Below are 20,038 nucleotides of genomic sequence, written 5' to 3'. Positions count from 1 at the left end.
ACAAGTGCATGGGAAAGGCTTCCACTGCTATGTCCAGACTGGCCAAGAGAGTGTGGGAAAATGGCGCACTGACACGGAACACAAAAGTCCGAGTGTATCAAGCCTGTGACCTCAGTACCTTTCTCTACGGCAGCGAGGCCTGGACAACGTATGTCAGCCAAGAGCGATGTCTCAACTCACTTCATCTTCGCTGCCTCCGGTGAATCCTTGGCATCAGGTGGCAGGACCGTATCTCCAACACAGAAATCCTCGAGGCAGCCAACATCCCCAGCATATACACCCTACTGAGCCAGCGCCACTTGAGATGGCTTGGCCATGTGAGCCGCATGGAAGATGGCAGGATCCCCATGGACACATTGTACAGCGAGCTCGTCACTGGTACCAGACCCACCGGCCGTCCATGTCTCTGCTTTAAAAACGTTTGCAAACGCGACATGATGTCCTGTGACATTGATCACAAGTCGTGGGAGTCAGTTGCCATTGATCGCCAGAGCTGATGGGCAGCCATAAAGGCGAGGCTAAAATGTGGCGAGTCGAAGAGACTCAGCAGTTGGCAAGAAAAAGACAGAAGTGCAAGGCGAGAGCCAACTGTGTGACAGCCCCGACAACCAATTTTATCTGCAGTGCCTGTGTAAGAGTCTATCACTGTAGAATCAGCCTTTATAGCCACTCCAGGTGCTGCTTCACAAACCACTGACCACCTCCAGGTGCTTACCCATTGTCTCCCGAAACAAGGAGGCCAAAGAAGAAAGAAAGAAGAAGAAGTAGAAAGAAGATTAAGGGATGATCTAATTGTGATTTTTTTTTCTTCATTTCATGTGATATGGGTGTTGCTGGCAACGACAGCATTTACTGCCCATCCCTAATTGCCCTTGAGAAGATGATGGTGAGCTGCTTTCTTGAACCGCTGCAGTCATTGGGGTCTTGGTACACCCACAGTGCTGTTAGGAAGGGGGTTCCAGGATTTTGACCCAGTGACAGTAAAGGAACAGCAATATAGTTTCAAGTCAGGATGGTGTGTGACTTGGAGGGGAACTTGCAGGTGGTGGTGTTCCAATGCAACTGCTGCCCTTGTCCTTCTAGCTGGAAGAGGTCACAGGTTTGGAAGGTGCTGTCGAAGGAGGCATAGTGCATTACTGCAATGCATCTTGTAGATGGTACACACTACTGCCACTGTGCATTGGTGATGGAGGGAGTGGATGTTTAAGATGATGGATCGGGTGTTAATCATGCGGGTTGCTTTGCCTTGGATGCTGTTGAGCTTCTTGAGTGTTGTTGGAGTTATACTCATCCAGGCAAGTGGAGAGTATTTCATCACACTCTTGACTTGTACCTTGTAGATGGTGGACAGGGTTTGGAGAGTCAGGAAGTGAGTTACTCACCACAGAATTCCCAGTCTCTGAACTGCTCTTGTAGCCAGAGCATTTTGAGGCTGCTCCAGTTTAGTTTCAGGTCAATGGCAACCCCCAGGATGTTGATAGTGGGGGATTCAGCAATGGTAATGCTGTTGAATGTCAAGGGGAGATGGTTAGATGCTCTTTTGTTGGAGATGGTCATTGCCTGGCACTTGTGTGGCGCGAATGTTACTTGCCACTTAGCCCAAGCTGTTGTCCAGGTCATGGACTGTTCAAAGGATGATGATTAAAGATTTGACAGGGCAGATAGAGAGAATCTATTTCCTCCAATGGGAATGTCCAGATCAGCCTTAATGTTAGAGCTAGGCCATTCAGGGATGATGTCAACAAACACTTCTTTACACAAACAGTAGTGTAAAGCTGGAACTCTCTTCCCCCAAAAGGCTGATGACGCTGAGGTCAATTAAAAAATTCAAAACTGAAATTGATAGATTTTTGTTATGTAAGAGTGGTCGGGGATATGGAGCCAAGGTGGGTAAATGGAGTTGAGGTACAGATCAGCCATAATCTAATTGAGTGGTAGCGAAACAGGCTTGAAGTGCTTAATGGCCTATTCCTGTTCCTATGTTCACATTTTTTTGCGTTAAAGTTTTATCATCTTAAACTGCTGATTGTCACATTATAAGTGTTATTTCAAATGCTTGCTCCTGAAAATTCGAGTGTGTCATTAATTACAGGTTTGAATTATTTGGTAGATTTTTGGTTGTTGATTGTTTTTTTTTTAGTGTTTAATTTTTTTGATTGTTGGGTTTTAGCCCTTGCTGGCTGCTCATTGGTTGTTTTGCATGTGTGATTGACACTTCCCCATGTTGTATGGTCAAAGAGTCATAGATTCATTTTGGCACAGAAGGAGGCCATTTGGCCATGCCAGCTCTCCGTAGAGCAATCCAGTCAGTCCCATTCCCCCGTTCTATCCCCATAGCCCTGCAAATTTATTCCTTTAGCTGCCTATCCAATTTTCTTTTGAGATCATTGATCGTCTCTACTTCCACCACCCTCATAGGCAGCAAGTTCCAGGTCATTCCCACTCATTGCGTAAAAAAGTTCTTCCTTATAGGCTTGTCCGAAACTTTAAATCTGTGACCCCTAGTCCTTGCACCCTCAGCTAATGGGAACAACTTTTCTTTGTCTACCTTATCTAAATCTGTCATAATCTTGTACACCTCTGTCAGATCTCCCCTCAATCTCCTTTGCTCCAAGGAGAACAACCCCAGCTTCTCCAACATAACCGTATCGCTAAATTCTTTCTATTCTATATTGGTACTATTCTGGTAGAACTGTAGTGACCAGAACTGGGCACAATACTAAGTTGCGGCCTAACCAGAGCTTTCTCAAGATTCAACATAACTTCCCTGCTTTTGTACTCAGTACCTCTATTTATGAAGCTCAAGATCCTATATGCTTTACGAACTACTCTCTCAGTATGTCCTGCCACCTTCAAAAGATCAATGCACATGAACCCCCAGGTCCCTCTAACCCTGGACACTCTTTAGAACTGTGCCATTTAGTCTATATTGCCTCTCCCTATCACTTCAGCCAAAATGACTCACCTCACACTTCTATATGTTAAATTTCATCTGCCACTTGTCCGCCCATTCTGCCAGCCTATCTATGTCCTGTTACAGTTGATTGGTATCATCCTCACTGAACACTAGTTGCAATACTTTTATTATATAGAGATGGTCCCATTACTTCGATTCAGGGCGGCACAGTGGTGCAATGGTTAGCACCGCAGCCTCACAGCTCCAGCGACCCGGGTTCAATTCTGGGTACTGCCTGTATGGAGTTTGCAAGTTCTCCCTGTGACCGCGTGGGTTTCCGCCGGGTGCTCTGGTTTCCTCCCACAGCCAAAGACTTGCAGGTTGATAGGTAAATTGGCCATTGTAAATTGCCCCTAGTATAGGTAGGGGAATATAGGGAAGGTGGGGATGTGGTAGGAATATCGGATTAGTATAAATGGGTGGTTGATGGTCGGCACAGACTCAGTGCTGCATCTCTAAATAAAAGCTAGGTTTAAAAAAAAAAAATAGTCATTCAATCCAATTGAACATTAATTAAATGCTGCAGATAATGTCTAGTGCTTGCTGGAAAAAACTTGGGTTCATCGTAGATGCAATATATTGTCAGGAATAAGCAGAAATTCACTTGCCATTTCCAAGCAGCTCCTGTATCAATTTCCAAGAAAGTAGCACTCACTGTGAGATGCTAAATACCCCAGAGGAGGATAAACACTGCAGCCTATCATGTGTGTGAACAGACTCCACATCATTTGCATTAGTACTCCAGGAGGTATATAACACTACACTACACACTGTCCAGTGCAAATATGATCACCTGAGATCAATGGAGACTGAGCAAACAAATTGCTTCATTTTTCAACAATCTGGCAGCATCTCTACAGTTATCCCTGTTCTGACCAGATGGGTGATGGTGTGGCGGGTTTCCATTGTTCACCTCCCAACTGACCACAGCAAGTGTGTTTTTTATTAGTGTTTTAACCCCTTGTCTTTTATTTGCCAAATAAACAGTGACAGGTTTTCTTGTAGGTTTAAAGCAGCAGATTAAATATTTATTAAATCATACCCATTCCCCAAAAATGTCACAACGCCACTCACACACACCTTCTCTCTCACTTGCACTCTCAAGAGAAGATAGATAGAAAAGTTCAGGGTAAGAAGGTGTTCAGAGTTCCGACTGCAAAAGTGTGCTCAGCTCAGGAGATGAATTTTAAAGTTGCGGACCTGTTTTCTGGTTGTCTGGTAATCGTTGGGTTGTTGCAGTCCCCCGGCAGTTCACTTTGGGTTGAAGACAGTGCTGATGTCTTAAGTCAATTCTCACTGGTAGAAGAATCATTTTTACAAAGGCACTTCCTTGTCTCTGCTGTAGCTAGCCTCAACTTGTCTCAGCAGGGCTCGACTGTATTGGCTGGAACCAATCTCTCTCTCTCTCTCGCTCAGCCTTGCTGGAATTCAAAGTGGCCTTTTTGTTGTTATGCTGTGTGGCTGAGAGCAGACCAGACTGATGTTGTTATCTCTCGTCCTGTCCTGAAAAGACTCCATCTTTGTTCCTCAAAACGATAAGCTATTAAGGTGAATTTTACAAGGGTTGGCTTCGTCCATGTGGCTTCAGGTTTCAGTCCTAGCTGGAATATATAATCGCCTTGATGATGGCCCCATTCTGAGGAGTTGAGGATGGTTCACACTACATTGTAAGGAAGGTTATTTGGAGATGAGAAGCCTGAGAAAGGTCTTGTCTCATTGTTTTTGAGTATAGCTCAAATCCAGGTGTGATTAACTGTCCACATTTCCACGCAGACGGGCTTAATTGGTTTTCCGTCTTAATAGGCACAGATGTGGATTTGATTGCAAGAGATGCTGAGGGCCATGTGAATTGTCTTCCATTTATTTGACAGCACATGGCCCAGTCTCTTTAAAATAATTCAAATATTTTATAACTCTTCAGTTTGGTTCCGTGTATTCATCGCTGCACTTCTCCTGAGCATGACATCCCTTTAAAAATCACCCCTGACGTAAGTTCTTACAGAGTTGAAATGTTCTTCAGCAAAAACAATTCAAAGTCATATCAGGTTGTCATTGAGTTGACTGCAGACTTGATTTCCAGTGCTTCACATCAACTTAGCTTCTTGGGAAGCCTTCTGCCCATACTGAGCTTTGCTCATTGTGGCCACTTTTAACAATTGGAAACAAGTTCCCGAATCTTTATTGTCTAGCTGGTTTTATTCTTTGTGTTAATCAATCTACCGCACAAAAAAAAAGGTCTCTGCTTTTTCATTCATTCTGGGATATGGCTATCATCAGCATTTATTGCCCAGCAGCACTGTTTTCCAAGGAGAGGCAGAATAAACCTAACTGCCCTTGTGAAGGTGGTGGTGAGCAGCATTCATGAACAACTGTAGTCCACATGGTGTAGGTACACCCACAGCACTAGTAGCTAGGGACTCCCAGGATTTTGACTCAGTGACAATGAAGGATATATTTCCAAGTCAGGTTGGCATGTGACTTGGAGGGGAAGTTGCAGGTGGTGGTGTTCCCATGCATCTGCTGTCCTTCTAGGTGGTATAGGTCATGGGTTTGGGAGGTGCTGTTGAAGAAGCCTTGGTGAGTTGTTGCAGTGCATTTTGTAGATGGTACACACTGCTGCCACTGTTCACTGGTGGCAGAGGGAATGAATGCTTAAGCTAATGGATGGGTTGTCAATCAAGCGAAATAAGGCAGAACTGGAATCCAAAAGAGAAAAGTTGATATCAGTGACAATGCTTTAAATATTTTAACCAAGTACAGCAATGCTTATCCCTTTCACTCTCCAACTACACGGCTGCACTAATGGAGATTGACAGAAACTGTCCATGTAATCTGTTGCACAGATTACTGTAAGGATCAGATCCAAAGGTACTCTGGATGAAATTGTACAACTTTTCCTCAGAAACGTAAAAGTGCATGTCCTTGGTGATGAAGGAATATGAAGGTGTTTACTTTGAAAATACTGAGTATTATTTAAGAGATTTCTATCTTAGTAAGGCATGAAGACCAAATAGCTGAGAATGTGACCATGATTATAATTATCTTGTAATGATTTTCAAGATCATCAATGAATATATCCTCAGTCATGCTAAGGCCTCCTCAATGCTTTCAAATATAAGTCCAGTAGATATTGAGAACACATGTATTTTGAAAGTTCTACAAGACTCTTGACATCTCCAGCTCAGGTGCAGATCGCAGTGAAAATGTAATCAATGTGCACACAGACTGGTGCACATTTAATTTTAATTGTCAATGTTTTGTTGATGGTGTCTTCTTTTTCTCAAAATTGTCTCTTCAAAGTTAGCTTGAAATAGGCTATTCACCACAACAAGCCCACAACTTCAACAGACAGGGTACAATCTACTGTTAGCTGATACATCTGCCTTTAACCTGACACTAATTCATATTGGTCCCACGATCTCACATCTATGTCTGATGTGGGAAGTTAAAATGTCTCACTGGTGCATTAAGGGTTATTATCTGAGATTGAGCACAAGGTACTGTTTGGGCAGGGTAGACGTAGGAACGTAGGAACACAGGAAAAGGAGTTGGTCATTGTGTCTGCACTGATATTCAATGAGATTATGGGTGATCTGCATCCAACCCATGCTGTACAGGAACTAGGAATGGTCAATGCCACATTACAACAGAGACTACATTTCAAAAGTTTTCATTGGCTATAAAATGCTTTGGGACATCCTGAGGTTATGAAAAGCCCTATATAAATGCAAGTCTTTTTTAATGTTGACACCAGCTTGAGAAAATGGAAGTTTCAGTTTCAAAAAAGTAACATCCCTAAGCTATATAAGGGACTAATTTCACCTGGCCCTCTGCCAGTGATTGCAATACCACACTGACTGCATGATGAGATAGATTTATGGTATACTTCAAGAGAAAATCATGTCTGTTAGATTAATTTGTTTTGAAAGAACTATTTTTCATTTTGAAAAATAAAATGTATTCACAGATTGTTCGACAGAGCCCAGGTTAAAAAAAAGACATTTTTAAAAATCCCACCACGAGGATGCAATATTCCTCCCAGCACCCCTTGACCTCCCCAGACCCAGCACCTCTTAGGCACTTCCTCTGTGGCACTTCACAAGCATAGTTAATGAAGAATTCCCCTTCCTGCATGATCCCTCTGTCTCACTTCCATTCTGCCATCTCCCCCATGGAGCGTTACTCTGGGAATTGAACTGCCGCATGCCAATTCATTGCTGCTTTGTAGGAATGAGATAACATGCCATTAAGAATGAAACAGCTACCTCTTTGTAATGAAAAGCAGAGTGCCAGCCTGCCTTTTAGCCTGTAGAGAATGATAGAACCTGTCAGATGAATGGAAGCTGTGGATGTGATTACGGAGAGCTAATCTCTGTCTGCACATGCACTGGTTATTGCAAGCCCTGTTTCTACTTTTGGTTTTTTACATTGGTTTTCACATTCTATTGAAAACAGAAATGAATATTCTGAGACACCATGGTCCCTTATTTTTTGTGTGAGTGTGTGTACGTGCAAAAAATGTATTTCTATCTCAAAAGTAAATTAGAATTCAAATCTTGCCCTGGCCCAGCCAACCATTGCAGTACCCTGCTGTTCAATGTGGCAGTTTGGGTGCTGCTTTCTTTATTAATTAATTGGGTATCTAGAGAAAGACACAGTAGGGGGCCTTTTTTAAAATCAGTTTTTACCAGAAGGATAAGTCTGTCTCCGAGATATTTATTACAATTTACACAAAATAAAAACATGTGTTCGAGCACGAATGTAAATTAAAAAGAGGTTACCTTCTGTAATGGGAGAGTTAATGAACTTGCAGGATGAGTTCTGTCACCGTGTCCCGGAACATTTTACAACATTAAATCGGCGGCATGTTCTCCATGCCAGATTAGGAAAAGATCTCCAGTTTAGCCTAAACTGACACATTGAAGGTCATCTAAAGAAAGAACTTGCATTTCTATAGCGCTTTTCACAACCTCAGGACATCCCGAAGCATTTTACAGCCAATTAAGTACCTCTTGAAGTGCAGTCACTGCTGTAATGTAGGAAATGTGGCAGGCAATTTGCACACAGCAAGGTCCAAAAGAAGCAATGTGTTAAAAAACCAGATACTCTGTTTTAGTGATGTTGCTTGAGTGATAAATATTAGCCAGGACTCGGTTTAATGTCTCCGCTGAAAGACTACGCCTCTGATAGTGCGTCACTCCCTCAGTACTGCACTGGAATGTCAACCATGGCTGGTTGGCCTTGCACAATGGCGGCACAGCGGTGCAGTGGTTAGCACCGCAGCCGCTGTGTACTGCCTGTGCGGAGTTTGTAAGCTCTCCCTGTGTCTGCGTGGGTTTTCGCCGGGTGCTCCTGTTTCCTCCCACAGCCAAAGACTTGCAGGTTGATAGGTAAATTGGCCATTATAAGTTGCCCCTAGTATAGGTAGGTGGTAGGGGGATGCTGTAGGGGAATATGGGATTAGTGTAGGATTAGTATAAATGGGTGGTTGATGGTCGGCACAGACTCGGTGGGCCGAAGGGCCTGTTTCAGTGCTGTATCTCTAAAAAAAAAATGGTGCATTGGAAATGGCACTTTTTAAGGTTTTTTTTAAAAAGTGAGAATGACAGCATTTCTGAAATCTGCACTATACCTACAGTATAAAGAATGTTTCCTGATAACAGATTCTTCACAATCTCCATTCAAACAGTGAACAGTGTCAATTCGATTCACTCCACATGATATCAAGAAACGACTGAAGGCACTGGGTAGTGCAAAGGCTATGGGCCCTGACAATATTCTGGCAATAGTACTGAAGACCTGTGCTTCAAAACATTCCGCACCCCTAGCCAAGCTGTTCCAGTACAGCTACAACACTGGCATCTACCCGGAAAATTGTCCAGGTGTGTCCTGTACACAAAAAGCAGGACAAATCCAACCCAGCCTATTACCAACCAATCAGTCTACTCTCAATCATCAATAAAGTGATGGAAGGGGTTGTTGACAGTGCTATCAAGCGACACTTGTTTAGCAATAACCTGCTCAGTTACGCTCAGATTGGGTTCCGCCAGGGCCACTCAGCTCCTGAGTTACAGCCTTGGTTAAAACATGGGCAAACGAGCTAAACTGAAGATGTGAGGTAAGATTGACTGCCCTTGACTTCAAGGCAGCATTTGAAGGAGTATGGCATCAAGGAGCCCTAGCAAAACTGAAGTCAATGGGAATCAATGGGAACACCCTCCGCTGGTTGGAGTCATACCTAACGCAAAGGAAGATGCTTGTGGTTGTTGGAGTCAATCATCTCAGCTCCAGGACATCACTGCAGGAGTTCCTCAGGGTAGTGTCCTGGGCCCAACCATATTCAGCTGCTTCATCAATGACCTTCCTTCAATCATAAGGTCAGAAGTGGGGATGTTCGCTGATGATTGCACAATGTTCAGCACCATTCACGACTCCTCAGATATTGAAGCAGCGCATGTCGAAATGCAATAAGACCTGGACAATATCCAGGCTTGGGCTGATAAATGGCAAGTAACATTGGCGCCTCACAAGTGCCAGACAATGACCATGTCCAACAAGAGAGAATTTAACCATCTCCCCTTGACATTCCATGGCATTACGATCACTGAATCCCCCACTATCAACATCCAAGGGGCTACCATTGACCAGAAACTGAACTGGAGTAGCCATATAAATACCGTGGCTACAAGAGCAGGTCAGAGGCTAGGAATGCTGCGGCGAGTAACTCACCTCCTGACTCCTCAAAACCTGTCCACCATCTACAAGGCACAAGTCAGGAGTGTGATGGAATACTCTCCACGTGCCTGGATGGGTGCAGCTCCAACAACACTCAAAGAGCTCAACACCATCCAGGGTAAAGCAGCCCACTTGATTGGCCCCCCATCCACAAACATTCACTCCCTCCACCATCTACGCACAGTGGTAGCAGTGTGTACCATCTACAAGATGCACTACAGCAACGCACCAAGGCTCCTTTGACAGCACCTTCCAAACCTGCGACCTCTACCAACTAGAAGGGCAAGGCCAGCAGATGCATGGGAACACCACCACCTGCAAGTTCCCCTCCAAGACACACACCATTCTGACTTGGAACTATATTGCCATTCCTTCACTGTAGCTGGGTCAAAATCCTGGAACTCCCTGCCTAACAGCAACCCCACATGGACTGCAGCGGTTCAAGAAGGCAGCTCACCACCACCTTCTCAAGGGCAATTAGGGATGGGCAGTAAATGCTGTCCTAGACAGCGAGGCCCACATCCCATAAACGAATAAAAAAAAAACAGTTGTCAATATCAATCATCTGTTCACATGCAGGTGTCCTCCCGTTGCACATGTTAAAGCTGCCTCACATTCACATTGTATCAAAATTAAATGCTTATTGTATGTGTATGTACATATATGTATATTTTATATATATTTTATCTGCAGTATACACTGAAAGATTATGGCCTCAGAAAGGCAATGATGTGAAATGGCTCTGAGTTGAAACTTTGGTGTCACAAACATATTTATCCCAAGCTCATAAAATGAAATGGCAGCACATGTTCCCAACATCAGGTGAGAATGTAAAACACATTTTCAGTATTTGCATTTTTGAAAATCTTATTTGTATTTATTATCTGTTCTGCAACAGGATTCCGGGGAATTCTAACTACTGCTTGTCTCCAGCAATTAAATACCTTTTGAAGCGCAGTCACTGTTGTAAGGTGGGAAATGTGACAGGCAATTTGCACACAAGGTCCCAAAAACAGCAATGACCACATAATTTGTTTTAGTGATGTTGGTTGAGGGATAAATATTGGCCAGGACATCTCTCTTATTCTCCTTTGAGGCTTTTATGCCATATGAGAGTGTTTAAAGTCTCATCTGAAAGGCAACACTCCCTCAGGATTGCACTGGAATGTCAGCCTAGTTAATGCACACAAGTTTCTGGAGTGGGAATTAAACTCACAACCTTCTGACTCAGGAAAGAGAGTGCTACCACTGAGTCACTGCTGCTATTGTATTGTGTGATGCTACAGCACAGTGAATTTCCTTTGATCTTCTGCCATTAAATCAGTGTAATGTCCTCCAAAGTCCTTGGAAACCCCACTTGCATACCTCTAGCAAAGTTATGGTGGTGTGCACCAGCATAAGGTCTGAGGAAATCCAGGGCCATAATCTGTTAACTGCATGTGACTTGGCCATCTGATGTACTGTGTTCAGTTTTCAGCACCATGCCTCAGGAAGGATGTACTAGTCTTGGAAGGGGTACGGTGCAGATTCACTAGAAAGTTACCGAGGCATAAAGGAGTTTTTTTTATTCGTTTCATGGGCTATGGGCATCGCTGGCAAGGCCAGCGTTTGTTGCCCATCCCTAATTGCCCTTGAGAAGGTGGTGGTGAGCTGCTTTCTTGAACTGCTGCAGTCCATTTGGTGCGTGTACACACACAGTGCTGTTAGGAAGGGAGTTCCAGGATTTTGATCCAATGACAGTGAAGGAACAGTGATATATTTGCAAGTCAGGATGGTGTGTGTCTTGGAGGGAAACTTGAAAAAGATGGTCTTCCCATGCATTTGCTGCCCTTGTTCTTCTAGGTGGAAAAGGTTGGGGGTTTGGAAGGTGCTGTTGAAGGAGGTGTGGCAAGTTGCTGCAGAGCATCTTGTACATAGTACACGCTGCTGCCACTGTGCATCGGTGGTGCAGGGAGCGAATGTTTAAGGTAGTGGGTGGGGTGCCAATCAAGCGGACTACTTTGTCCTGGATGGTGTAGATCTTCTTGAGTGCTGTTGGAGTCAGACTCATCCAGGCAAATGTCGAATATTCCATTATATCCCTGATGGGGTACAGGCTTTGGGGAGTCTGGAGGTGAGTTATTCACCACAGAGTTCCCAGCCTCTGACATGCTTTTTTCACCACAGTATTTCTATGGCTGGTCCAGTTCAGTTTCTGGTCAATGGTAACTCTCAGGATGTTGATAATGGGGGATTCAGCGATGGTAATGCCATTGAATGACAAGGGAAGATAGTTAGATTCTCTCTTGTCGGAGATGGTCATTGTCTGGCACTTGTGTAGCACAAATGTTACTTGCCACTTATCAGCCTAAGTCTGAATGTTGTCCTGGTCTTGCTGCATAGTACAATATGAGGACAGTTAAATAATCTTGGATTGTATTCCCTGGAGTTTAAGATTGAGGGGTGCTCTAATCGAGCTGTTTAAAATGATATGAAGATCAGAGGAACATGGAAATAGGAAGCCATTCAGCCACTTGAGCCAGTTCAATGAGACCATGGCTGATCTGCGACCTAACTTCATATACCAGCCTTTGAGCCATATCTCTTAATACTATTGGTGAACAAAAATCTATCAGTCTCAGAGTTAAAATTAACAGTTGACCTAGCATCAATTGCCATTAGCAGGAGAGTTCCAAACTTCCACTACCTTTTGTGTGTGGAAGTGTTTCCAAATTTCACTCTTGAAAGGTCTGACTAATTTTTAGAAAATGTCCCCTCGTCCGAGACTCAACAATCAACAGAAATAGTTTCTCTCTAACCATCCTATCTGTTCCCCTTAACATTTTGAAAACGTCAATCAAATCACCCTTTAACCTTCTAAATCCCAGGAAAAACAACCCTAGGTTTATGTAATCTCTCCTCGTAATTTAACCCTTGGACTCCAAAGATCATTCAGGCAGCACAGTGGTGCAGTGGTTAGCACTGCAGCCTCACAGCTCCAGCGACCCGGATTTGATTCTGGGTACTGCCTGTGCGGAGTTTGCAAGTTCTCCCTGTGTCTGCGTGGGTTTCCGCCGGGTACTCCGGTTTCCTCCCACCTCCAAAAGACTTACAGGTTGATAGGTAAATTGGCCATTATAAATTGCCCCTAGTGTAGGTAGGTGGTAGGAGAATGGTGGGGATGTGGTAGAAAATATGGGGATAGTGAAGGGTTAGTATAAATGAGTGATTGTTGGTCGGCACAGACTCGGTGGGCCGAAGGGCCTGTTTCAGTGCTGTATCTCTAAATAAATAAATAAAATAAAAATCTACACTGCATTCCCTCCAAGGCCAATATACACTACCTAAGATGTGGTGCCCAGAACTGCTCCCAGTACTGCAGGTATGATCTAACCAGGTTTTGTATAGCTGAAGCATGACTCTACCCTCATGCATTCTAGTCCTCTAGATATAAAGGCCAACACTTTTTCATGAATTTTGGAATTCTTTCCCTCAAAAAGCTGTTGAGGCGAGATCAATTGAAAATTTCAAGACTGAGATTGATAGATTTTTGTAAGGTAAGGATTTCAAAGGATATAGATCAAAGGTTAACAACTGGAGTTAAGATACAGATGCGCCATGAATGAAAATACAGGTTAGAGGGATGAATGGCCTATTGCTCTTCCTGTATAATTCAGTACAGACTGGTATTGAACCTGGAAATTTCTGTGATCTCTATGGTTCAGAGACTGAAACTTTGCCTTTGCCTTATCATTTGCAGTTTCTGAATGGGTAACAGAAAGTTTGAAAATTATATTTGAACTCATATCCCCGGAGCATTAGACCAGACCACTGGAGTACTGGTCCATATCATACGGTTCAAAGACTTATGACTGTAAATATTCATTGGGTGATATTCATAAACCTGAAACCCTAATTAGTTAAACAAAATGCAATAAGGATGGAAGGGCAGATGAGGTGTTGCAGCTGTAACATGTGGGAGCTGGTGGACACCAGTGTGATCCAAAATAACCACATCTGCAGTGTCTGCAGCTCAAGGAACTTCGGCTCAGAGTTGATGAGCTGGAGTCCGAGCTTTGGACACTGCAATGCATGAGGGAGGGAGAATGTTACCTGAACGCTTTGTTCCAGAAGGCAGTCACACCCCATAGGTTAAGTACTTCAGATTTGGTCCATGGCCAGGCATTGGAGGGTGTGACTACGACTGGGGCAGGTATGGGTATCCAGAAAGTAGCACAGGAGGTGACTCAGCCTTTGTAATTGTCCAGCAGATATGAGGTCCTTGCAGCCTGCATGGATGAGAGCAGGGACTGCAGATAGGATGAACAAACTGACCACAGCACCGTGGTGAAGGGGGCCATTCAAGTTGAGGGAGTGAAAAGGAATGTAGCGGTATTAGGGTACAGTATAGTTAGGAGGATAGATACTGTTCTCTGCAGCCAATAGCATGACTCCCGAAGACTGTGTTGCCTGCCCAGTGCCAGGGTTAAGGACATCTTCTTGGGGCTGGAGAGGAACTTGGAGTGGGAGGGGAATGATGCAGTTGTCGTGGTCCATGTGGATACCAACAACATAGGTAGGACTAATAAAGAGGTTCTGCTGATGGAATATGAGCAGATAGGAGCTAAATTAAAAAGTAGAGCCACAAAGGTAATCGTCTCTGGATTGCTACCTGAGCCATGAGCAAATTGGCACCGGGTAAATAAGATCAGAGAAGTAAATGGGTGGCTCAATGATTGCTGTGGGAGAAATGGGTTTCAATTCATGGGGCACTGGCACCAATACTGGGATGGTTTTCACCTGAACTGCACAGGGACCAGTGTCCTGGCAAATTGTAAAACTAGGGTAGAGAGGGATTTAAACTAAATAGATGGGAGGTTTCAAATGAAGGGAAGTTTAGGAAGTTAAAGAGAACGGACAAGGCAATAGTGCAGCGCAGCGATATGGGTAATGATAATCAGAGTGTGACAGGAAGGGAAAGAACGTACAAACATAAGAATGCACCAGCAATTAGGGTCATTTTTTAAAACATTCATTCATGGGATGCAGGCATCGCTGGCTAGGCCAGCATTTATTTCCCATGGTGGTGAGCTGCCTTCTTGAACCGCTGCAGTCCTTGGAGTGTAGGTACACCCACAGGGTGTAGGTTAGGAAGGGAATTCCAGAATTTTAACCCAGCGGCAGTAAAGGAACGGCAATGTAGTTCCAAGTCAGGATAGTGTGTGGCTTGGATGGGAATTTGCAGGTGGTGGTGTTCCCATACATCTGCTGCCCTTGTCCTTCTAGGTGGTAGAAGTCGTAGGTTTGGAAGGTGCTGTCAAAGGAGCCTTGGTGAGTTGCTGCAGTACATTGTACATCTTGTAGGTGGCAAACATTGCTGCTACTGTGCGCCCGTGGTGAAGGGAGTGAATTAGTGGATGGGGTGCCAATCAAGTGGCATGCTTTATCCTGGATGGTATTGAGCTTCTTGAGTGTTGTTGGAGCTGCACCCATCCAGGCAAATGGAGAGTATTCCATCACATTCCTGACTTGTGCCTTGTAGATGGTAGTCAGGCTTTGGGGAGTCAGGAGGTGAGTTACTCACTGCAAAATTCCCAGCCTCTGACCTGTTCTTTTATGTGGCTGGTCCTGTTCAGTTTCTGGTCATGGTAACCCTTAGGATGCTGATAGTAGGGGATTCAGCGATGGTAATGCCATTGGACCTCAAGAGGAGATGGTTAGATTCTCATTTGTTGGAGATTGTCATTGCCTGGCACTTATGTGGCGTGAATATTACTTGCCACTTATCAGCCTAAGCCTGGACGTTATGCGGGTCTTGCTGCATCTGAGCATGGTCCACTTCAGTATCTGAGGAGTCACGAATGATTCTGAACATTGTGCAATCATCAATGAACATCCCCACTTCTGACCTTATGATGGAGGGAAGGTCGTTGAGGAAGCAGCTGAAGATGCTTGGGCCTAGGTCACTACCCTGAGGAACTGGGACTGAGATGGTTAACTTCCAACAACCACAACTATCTTCCTTTGTGCTAGGTATGACTCCAACCAGCGGAGAGTTTTCTTCCTGATTCCCATTGACTCCAGTTTTGCTCAGGCTCCTTGATGCCATATTTGGTCGAATGCTGCCTTGATGTCAAGGACAGTCACTCTCACCTCACCTCTGGAGTTCAGCTCTTTTGTCCATGTTTGGACAAAGGCTGTAATGAGGTCAGGAGCTGAGTGATCCTGGAAGAACCCAAACTCAGCATCACTGAGCAGTTTATTGCTCAGCAAGTGTCAACGACCCCTTCCATCACTTTGCTGATGATCGAGAGTAGACTGATGGATTGGCCAGGTTGGATTTGTCCTGATTTCTATGTACAGGACATAGTAATTTTCCACATTGCCGGTTAGATGCCAGTGTTGTAGCTGTACGGGAACAGCTTGGCTAGGGGCTTGGCTAGTTCTCGAGCAGTCTTCAGTACTATTGCCGGAATGTAATCAAAGCCCATAGCCTTTGCAGTATCCAGTACCTTCAGCCGTTTCTTGATATCACGTGAAGTGAATCGGATTGGCTGAAGACCGGCATCTGTGATGCTGGGGACCTCAGGAGGAGGCCAAGATGAATCATCGACTCGGCACTTCTGGTAGAAGATGGATACAAATGCTTCAGCCTTGTCTTTTGCACTGATGTGCTGGGCTCCCCCATTATTGAGGATGGTGATGCTTGTGGGGCCTCCTCCTCCTGTTAGTTGTTTAATTGTCCACCATCATTCACAAGTAAATGTGGCAGTACTGCAGAGTTTAGATCTGATCTGTTGGTTGTGGGATCGTTTAGCCCTGTCTATCACATTCTGCTTTCGCTGTTTGGCATGCATGAACTCCTGTGTTGTAGCTTCACCAGGTTGACACCTCTTTTTTAGGTATGCCTGGTGCTGCTCCTGGCATCCCCTCCTGCACTCTTCATTGAACCAGGGTTGGTCCCTGAACTTGATGGTAATGGTAGAGTGGGGGATATGCCCGGACATGAGGTTACAGATTGTGGTTGAGTACAATTTTGCTGCTACTGATGGCCCAGAGCACCCTATGGATGCCCAGTTTTGAGTTGCTAGATCTGTTCAAAATCTATCTCATTTAGTACAGTGGTAGTTCCACTGTGGGTATCTTCACTGTGAAGACAGGACTTTGTCTCCACAAGGACTGTGCGATGGTCACTCCTACCAATACTGTCATGGACAGATGCGTCTGCGACAGGTAGATTGGTGAGGACAAGGTCAAATAGGTTTTTCCCTCTTGTTGGTTCCCTCACCACCTGCCGCAGACCCAGTCTAGCAGCCTTGTCCTTTAAGGCTCGGTCAGTAGTGGTGCTACCGAGCCACTCTTGATGATGGATATTTGAGACCCCCACCCAGACTACATTCTTTGCCCTTGCCACCCTCAGTGCTTATTGCAATTGCTGTTCAATATGGAAAAGCACTGATTCTTCAGCCTAGGGGAGTAGGTGGTAATCAGCATGAGGCTTCCTTGCCCATGTTTGACCTGATGCCATGAGACTTCATGGGATCTGGAGTCAATGTTGAAAACTCCCAGTGCAAGTCCCTCCTGACTATATACCACTATGCTGCCACCTTTGGTGGGTCTGTCCTGCCAGTGGGACAGGACATACCCAGGGATGGTGATGGTGGTGTCAGGGACATTGTCTGTAAGATATGATTCTGTGAGTATGACTATGTCAGGCTGTTGCCTGATCCGTTTGGTTTATTCTTTTTATTAGACTTTGTCATGGTTTGATACACTGAGTGGCTTGCTAGGCCATTTCAGAGGGCATTTAAGAGTCAACCACATTGCTGTGGGTCTGGAGTCACATGAAGGCCAGACCTGAAACAATCACAATCATTAGAGAAAAAGTACTAGGAAAACTAATCGGACGAAAGGTTGGCAAGTTCCCTGGACCTGATGGCCTGCATCCTAAGGTTTTAGAAGAAGTGGCTGCAGAGATAATGGTTGCAATCTTCCAAAATTCCCTAGATCCTGGAAAGGACCCAGTGTATTGAAAATCCGTAAATATAATTCTCCTATTCAAGAAAGGAGGGAGATATAAAGTTGGAAACTGTAGGCCAGTTAGCCTAACATCTGTCATTGGAAAAATGCTGGAATTCATTATTAAGGAGGTTGTAGCAGGATATTTAGAAAATCATAATACAATCAAGCAGAGTCAATATGGTTTATGAAAGGGAAACCGTGTTTTGACAAATTTATGAGAATTCTTTGAGAATGAAGAAGCAGGGTGGATAAAGGGAGACCGGTAGATGTAATGTATTTGGATTTTCAAAAGGCATTCGGTAGGGTGCCACATAAGAGGTTACTACACAAGATAAGAGCTCATGGAATTGAAGGGGTAAAAGAGTAACTTGGATAGAGGATTGGCTAACTAATACGAAAGGGAGAGTCAGACTAAATGGGTCACTTCCAGATTGGCAAACTGTAACTAGTGGGTTTCCACAGGGATCAGTGCTTTTTATTGTTTATTTCTTGGGATGTGAACATTGTTGGCAAAGCCATCATTTGTTACCCATCCCTAACTGCCCTTGAGAAAGTGATGGTGAGCCACCTTCTTGAATCGTTTCAGTCCATCTGGGGTAGGTATACCACAGTGCTGTTAGGAAGGGAGTTCCATGTTTTTGACCCAGCGACAGTGAAGGAACAGCGATATATTTCCAAGTCAGGATGGTGTGAGGCCTGGAGGGGAACTTGCAGGTGGTGGTGGCTCATGTGCCTGCTGCCCTTGTTCTTCTAGGTGGAAGAGATCACATATTTGGAAGGCGCTGTTGGAAGAGGCTTGGCGAGTTGCTGCAGTGCATCTTGTGAATGATACACACTGCTGCCACTGTGTGCCTTTAGTAGAGGGAGTGAATGTTTAAGGTAGTGAATGGGGTGCCGATCAAACAGGCTGCTTGTCCTGGATGGTGTCAAGCTTCTTGTGTGCTGTTGGAGCTGCACTCATCCAGGTAAGTGGAGAATATTTCTTCACACTCCTGATTTGTGCCTTGTAGATGGTGGCCAGGCATTGGGGAGTCTGGAGGTGAGTTACTCGCTGCAGGATTCCTAGCCTCTGACCTGCTCTTGTACTCACAATGTTAATATGGCTGGTCCAGTTAAGTTTCTTGTCAATGGTAACCTGCAGGATGTTGCTGATGGAGGATTCAGTGATGGTAATGCCATTGAACATCAAGGGTTAGATTCTTTCTTGTTGGAGATGGCCATTGGCTGGCCCATGTGTGGTTGAATAATACTTGCCAGCCCAAGCCTGAATGTTGTCCAGGTCTTGCTGCATGGGCTGCTTCAGTATCTGAGCAGTCACGAATGGTACTGAATGCTGTAGTCCTGAATGCTGGGGTTTCAAATCTTTATAATCCATATTAATGACTTTGATGAAGGGACAGAGAATATTGTAGCCAAATTTGCTGACGATACAAAGATAGATGGGAATGCAAGTTGTAAGGAGGACACAAAGGGTCAGCAAAGGGGTTTAAAGAGGTAAAGGCAAAAATTTGGCAGATGGAGTATAATCTGTAAAATGTGAGGTTGTCCACTTTGGGAGGAAGAATCGAAAAACAGAATTTTATTTAAATGGAGAGAGACTACAGAATGCTGTGATATAGTGATCTGGGTGTCCACATACATGAATCACAAAACATTAGCATGCAGGTCCAACAAATAATTAGGAAGGCAAATGGAATGCTCACCTTTATTGTAAGGGGGATAGAGTATAAAAATAGAGAAGCCATGCTACAACTGAGTACTGTGTACAGTTTTGGTCTCCTTCAGAAAATGTTTACGAGAATCATTCTTGGAAAGGTTGAGTAGGTTGGTCCTACACTCATTGGAGTTTAGAAGAATAAGAGATGATCTTATTGACACATATAAGCTTCTTAGGGGGCTTGACAGGATAGATACTGAGAGGATGTTTCCCTTGTGGCAGAATCTAGAACCTAGGGGGCACAGTTTCAGAATAAGGGGCCTCCCATCTAGGACAGAGATGAGGAGGAATTTCTTCTCTCAGACGGTGATTAATCTTTGGAATTCTCTACCCCAGAGAGGAGTGGAGGCTGGGTCATTGAATATATTCAAAGCTGAGTGAGACAGATTTTTGATTGACAAGGAAGTCAAGGCTTATAGGGGGTTGGCAGGAAAATGGAGTTGAGACCATGATCAGATCAGCCATGATCTTATTAAATGGCAGAGCAGGCTTCAGGTGCTGAATAGCCTCCTCCTGCTCCTATTTCTTATGTTCTTACATCCTTATGTATTTACTTTTGGGTGAGTAATTTGGAGAGCAATTTACCCTTAGACTTTCCTTCCCATTCAGCAAACATACGCAAAGCAACT

At 44.4% G+C, this 20,038-nt stretch overlaps 1 long non-coding RNA gene across 1 annotated transcript in view; it reads right to left on the bottom strand.

Moving 5' to 3' along the window:
- Window positions 1-4,010: 4,010 nt before the first annotated feature.
- Window positions 4,011-20,038, bottom strand: part of LOC137374819 (uncharacterized) — a 69,318-nt gene continuing 53,290 nt past the window's right edge. Inside the window, exon 3 of the long non-coding RNA XR_010975904.1 lies at window positions 4,011-5,652. This is a non-coding gene — a long non-coding RNA (uncharacterized lncRNA). The remainder of the gene's footprint in view (window positions 5,653-20,038) is intronic.

Source organism: Heterodontus francisci, chromosome 11, assembly GCF_036365525.1.
Source record: "Heterodontus francisci isolate sHetFra1 chromosome 11, sHetFra1.hap1, whole genome shotgun sequence".
NCBI lineage: Eukaryota > Metazoa > Chordata > Chondrichthyes > Heterodontiformes > Heterodontidae > Heterodontus > Heterodontus francisci.
This window is presented reverse-complemented; position numbering and strand designations above follow the sequence as displayed.